This window comes from Hordeum vulgare, chromosome 1H, assembly GCF_904849725.1.
Source record: "Hordeum vulgare subsp. vulgare chromosome 1H, MorexV3_pseudomolecules_assembly, whole genome shotgun sequence".
In the NCBI taxonomy this organism is placed as follows: domain Eukaryota; kingdom Viridiplantae; phylum Streptophyta; class Magnoliopsida; order Poales; family Poaceae; genus Hordeum; species Hordeum vulgare.
Genome location: NC_058518.1, coordinates 9,418,576 through 9,424,758, shown reverse-complemented (window position 1 = coordinate 9,424,758; position 6,183 = coordinate 9,418,576).

The following is a 6,183-nucleotide window of genomic DNA, read 5'->3' as shown; positions in this document are numbered from 1 at the left end:
GGAATGCCTTGTGTGTATCAAACATCGCAACGCTACTGGGTGACTATAAAGGTACTCTACAGGCATCTCCGAAGGTGTCCGTTGAGTTAGCATGGATCAAGACTGAGATTTGTCGCTCCGTGTGACGAAAAGGTATCTTGGGGCCCACTCGATAATACAACATCACATACAAGTCTTGCATTTAATGTGACTAAAGAGTTAGTCACGGGATCTTGTATTACGGAACGAGTAAAGAGACTTGCCGGTAACGAGATTGAAATAGGTATGGAGATACCGAGGACCGAATCTCGGGCAAGTAACATACCGAAGGACAAAGGGAATGGTATACAGGATTATATGAATCCTTGACATAGAGGTTCAACCGATAAGATCTTCGTAGAATATGTAGGATCCAATATGGACATCCAGGTCCCGCTATTGGATATTGACCGGAGAGTGTCTCAGGTCATGTCTACATAGTTCTCGAACCCGCAAGGTATGCACACTTAAGGTTCGGTGACGTTTCGGTATAGTTGAGTTGTAGGTGTTGGTGACCGAAGTTTTGTTCGGAGTCCCGGATGAGATCCCGGACATCACGAGGAGTTCCAGAATGGTCCGGAAACGAAGATTGATATATAGGAAGTTGGTATTTGGATTCCGAAAGGATTTCGGACATTACCGGGAGTGTACCGAGAGTGACGAATGGGTACCGGGGGTTCACCAGGTGGGCCCACCACTCGCCAAGGGGGCAACATGGACTTGAGGGTGGCGCAATAGCCCTTGATGGGCTGACTAGTCAACCAAAGAAATCCCATGAGGTAAAAAGTGAAAAAATCAATAGAGGTGGACAACTTGGGGAGGAGTCCTAATCCAAGTAGGATTGGAGGAGGACTCCTCCTCTCCTAGTTCGGCTGAGCCCAAGGGAGGCTCCCTTGGTGCGCAAGCCTAGCCCCTACTTCCTCCTATATATACTAGAGGTTTGAGGGTTTTTTGAGACACAATTTCAGCCACCTGCTACCCTCTCCTCTAGTTTGTAGTTCTTCCACTAGATCAAATTTCTGCGGTGCTTAGGCGAAGCCCTGCAAGAATAGATCACCATCATCACCGGCGCGCCGTCACTCTGCTGGAGAACTCATCTACTTCCCCGTCTCTCTTGTTGGATCAAGAAGGCGGAGATCGTCATCGATCTGTATGTGTGCTGAACACGGAGGTGCCGTCCGTTCGGTGCTAGATAGGGACGGATCGTGGAGCGGCGGCGATTTGGATCATGAAGGCGTTCCACTACATCAATCACGTTTCTTAATGCTTCCCGCTTAGCGATCTACAAGGGTATGTAGATCCGATATCCCTCTCGTAGATGATCATCACCATGATAGGTCTTCGTGTGTGTAGGAATTTTTTAGTTCCCATGCAACGTTCCCCAACATCCATAGCTAGTAGCTAGATGGCTTCTTGTCTCTCTTTGATCTTCAATACCATGTCCTTCATGATCTTTATGGAGATCTTTCCGATTAATACTCTTTTGCGGTTTGTTTGTCGATATCCGATGAATTGTGAGTTTATGTTCAGATTATCTATGAATATTATTTGAGTCTCTTCTGAATTATTATATGCATGATTTCATATGTTAGCAAGTCTCTTCGAGTTATTGGTTTGGTTCGGCCAACTAGATTGGTAATTCTTGCAATGGGAGAAGTGCTTAGTTTTGGGTTCAATCTTGCGGTGTCCTCACCCAGTGACATAGTAGAGGTAGCGAGGCACGTATTGGATTGTTGCCATCGACGATAAAAAGATCGGGTTTTCATCATATTGCTTGAGTTTATCCGTCTACATCATGTCATCTTACTTAATGCGTTACTATGTTCTTCATGAACTTAATACCCTAGATGCAGGCAGGAGTCGGTCGATGTGTGGAGTAACAGTAGTAGATGCAGAATCATTTTGGTCTACTTGACATGGACGTGATGCCTATATGCATAATCATTGCCTTGGATATCTTCATAATTATTCGCTTTTCTATCAATTGCTCGACAGTAATTTGTTCACCCACCGTATTATTTTCCTTTATGAGAGAAGCATATAGTGAAACCTATGGCCTCCGGGTCTATTTTCCATATTATACTTTCAGATCTGTAAACCAAAAATACAAATATCTTGCGGCAATTTATTTACTTTTGTTTCCGCAATATTTTATATCTATCTCTACCAGATCTCATCCTTGCAAATAACTCTAAAGGGATTGACAACCCCTTTTTATCGTTGGGTGCAAGTGTTTGATTGTTTGTGTAGGTACTACGATTGAGGCATTGCTTGTTCCTCCTACTAGATTGATACCTTGGTTCTCAAGAAACTGAGGAAAATACTTATCTACTTCGCTGCATCACGCTTTCCTCTTCAAGGGAAAACCAACGCAAGCTGAAGAGGTAGCAAGCATAAAAAAACATAGGGTTATCCAACTTGTACTTTTTTTGAAGGCAACTTCGTGCGGAAAAATATGATCAACTTGCATAGATTTGTGGGCAAACTGTCTGATATGCCCCCTATGGAACTTATGACCTCCCCCCTTGCAACTCGATGTAACACTCTGTGCAACTCCTACTCATCTTGTGTGTATGCAACTATATACATTTGCATATACCGATTGTGCTTGCAAACTCTAAACAACTGCTCCCCTAGCAGAAATCCACACAATTATTCTAGGGAGATCCAAAAGAAACTATTCCTAGCAAAAATTTCTAGCAATTATCCTAGCAAATCCAAGTAATTGTCATATCAAATCCAAGCAATTGTACTACCACGACAAAATACAAATTTGTTTCTAGCAAAACCAAGAAATTGTTCTACCAAACCACAATGCAAAATTGTTCTAGCAAAACCGAGCAACTCTCCGACAAAACCAAGCAATTGTCCTATCTAATCCAAGCAACTGGATTACTAAAAAACAACTATGGAAAAATTGTCTTAGCAAAACCAAGCAACTATCCCTAGCATTACTACTCGGATTGTCTACTTTATGCAGGAAAAGTGTACGACCAACTTGAATAGCCTTTGTGGACAACTATCTGACCCTCCCCCCATGCAACTTATCTATTCTAGCAAAAGTCCAAAACAACTCAATTACGAGGAAAACACAAAATGAAAAAGTGTTATAGCAAAAAACAGTTGAAGCAATTGTCCTAGCAAAACCAAGCGAATGCATTACAAAAAAACTATTCAAAATGAATTCGAGCAATTGCCACAAACAAATCACGAGAACTTAACAATGATAATTAAAAGCCTAACAATGATGCCCAATTGCATGTCATCCCTAATTTGTTGGCTACGGTACTAGGAGAAGTTGCATGTCGGCGTATCTGATGTTGCATATACTCTGAAACATAGTGTTAGCATACTTAATAGTGTGCTAGTCAACTTATGTTATTTTGGTTAACATGGTAGTCAAGGGAGGCAACTTATAAGGACTTCTCGTTGATAGGTGCTACCTCTTGAGCTTGCGTTGGATTTTCCCTTGAAGAGGAAAGGTGATGCAGCACAGTAGCAGTAAGTATTTCCATCCGTTTTGAGAACCAAGGTATCAATCCAGTAGGAGTATCAAGCCAAGTTTCCAAAGTACCTGCGCAAAAACAGCAAACTTGCACCCAACGCTACAAAGGGGTTGCCAATCCCTTCACGATTGATTGCAAGGTGAGATCTGAAGGCGGAAAGTGCAATGAAGTAAAAGTGTAAGGCAGAAAATATGATGTGAAGTAGACCCGGGGGCCATAATGTTCACTAGAGGCTTCACTCAAAATAGCAAATATTACGGTGGGTGAACGAATTACTGTCAAGCAATTGATAGAACCGCGCAAAGTCATGACGATATCTAAGGCAATGATCATACATATAGGCATCATGTCCAAAACAAGTAGACCGATATTGTCTGCATCTACTACTATTACTCCACACATCGACCGCTATCCAGCATGCATCTAGTGTATTGAGTTCATGACGAACATAGTAACGCCTCAAGCAAGATGACATGATGGAGAGGGATAAATTCATGCAATAGATATAAACCCCATCTTTTTACCCTTGATGGCAACAACACGATGCGTGCCTCGCTGCCCCTTCTGTCACTGGGAGAGGTCACCGCACGCTATGAACCCAAAACCAAGCACTTCTCCCATTGCAAGAATCATAGATCAAGTTGGCCAAACAAAACCCACAACTCGAAGAGAATTACAAGGACATGAAATCATGCATATAAGGGATCAGAAGAAACTCAAATAAGATTCATAGATAATCTGATCATAAATCCACAATTCATCGGATCTCAACAAACACACCGCAAAATAAGATTACATCGGATAGATCTCCATGAAGATCATGAAGAACTTTGTATTGAAGATCCAAGAGAGAGAAGAAGCCATCTAGCTACTAGCTATGGACCCCGAAGGTCTATGGTGAACTACTCACGCATCATCGGAGAGGTCATGGTGTTGATGAAGAAGCCCTCTGTATCCGAATCCCCCTCCGGCAGGGCACCAGAACGTGCCCCAGATGGGATCTTGCGGAGACACAAGCTTGCGGCGGCGGAAAAGTATTTTCATGGATCTCTCGCGTAGTTTTGGATTTTTCGAGAATTTATAGGCGGAAGAGGTAGGGCAGACGAGCCACAGGGGGCCCACAAGCCTGCTAGGCGCCCCCCCCCCGCCGCGCCTAGGGGGCTTGTGGCCTCCCCTGGTGGCCTCTGCCATGGTTCTCACGTCCCCTGCGTATCTTCTGTTCCGAAAAAACAATTTCGAAGGTTTTATTCCATTTGGACTCCGTTTAATATTCTCCTCTGAAATGGGTCAAAAACACGGGAAAAAACAGGAACTGACACTTGGCACTGAGTTAATAAGTTAGTCCCAAAAAAGATATAAAAGGCATACAAAACATCCAAAGTTTGACAAGATAATAGCATGGAACTATCAAAAAATTATAAATACGTTGGAGACGTATCAATAGGCAATCATAGTAGGCAAACTAAAAAGAAGTTGCTTTCCTATAGCACTAAAGTTGCCTCTTCAGCACTCAGAGTTGCTTAAAAAATCATCGAAACATGCCCCATATGGGATTTAGTTTTGAAGAACTCATCGCGAGTAACCCAACGGTGAATATGAATCTCAATTCTGATACTCAAACAAAAAATTATGGCTTTCCTTTTTAAATTTTATAAAACCAAAATAAATACACATATTTTTTCTTTCTTAAGTGATTTGTGCAACGTAGGAAGCACTCGAGCAGATGAGGACTAGATGTTTTCCTTTTTTGTAGTGTAATGATGACACGAGATGCTAATTACCCTTTATGGCTGGTTTGGTCGGATGCACCCCGTGCAAAGTGAGTTTTTTGGGAGTTTTTTTGTTGTATGATGCATGCGCTCAGAAAGCCTAATTAGTGCAGCTGCACTAATAAGTATTTGGGTTACATGTTTGATTACGTCAAGTACGATGTTGGGTTTATATATACATTGGATTTTTTCAATTATCATGTTTTATTTAGATATATAGTCTAAACCTTATTAGTATGATTTAGTGTATTTGCAGCCGGTAACTGCCATCCATGGTGTTATTGGTTGCTTCGACCATAGTGGCCAGGGACAATTCTAGGGGGGGCGCGGGGGGGGGGGGGGGGGGGTAGACCCCCCTAACAAATTGATTTTTCTACTATAATAATGGTTGTTGTAGCTATTTTTTTACTTCATATGGACTTTGCCCCTTCCATAAACAAACTTGCCCCCCATGTTTGCATGTTGGCTTCATCCCTAACGGTGGGTGTGTTATATAAAATAAAATAAAAGCCATTTGGTTGCAATCCCTTCTAGTTGACACCTGATGAGGCGTTGCTAAGGAGCCCTGGAGCTTTTGTTCTATGTTGTCCTTCATAGACAACGGGTTGGTCATATGTGTTGTTGTTCGTCGACTTGGTTCCATGTGCATCGGCGGAGGCAAGGTTGTCTTCTTGGACAACCTCTCCCTTGATTTAAGCTTTTGAAAGCAGGTCATCGACCTGATGTGGTCATACTAGTGCGCAAATAACTATCTGTTTGCCTAGATTTTATTGATCCCATCACAATATGCATGATCAATCTCTGTCGTACGTGGCAATCTACTACCACGGTGATTCAACGTGATTTGTTCCTCTACGTAGAGGTTTTTGTTGGTACTTTGATGGTTGGAT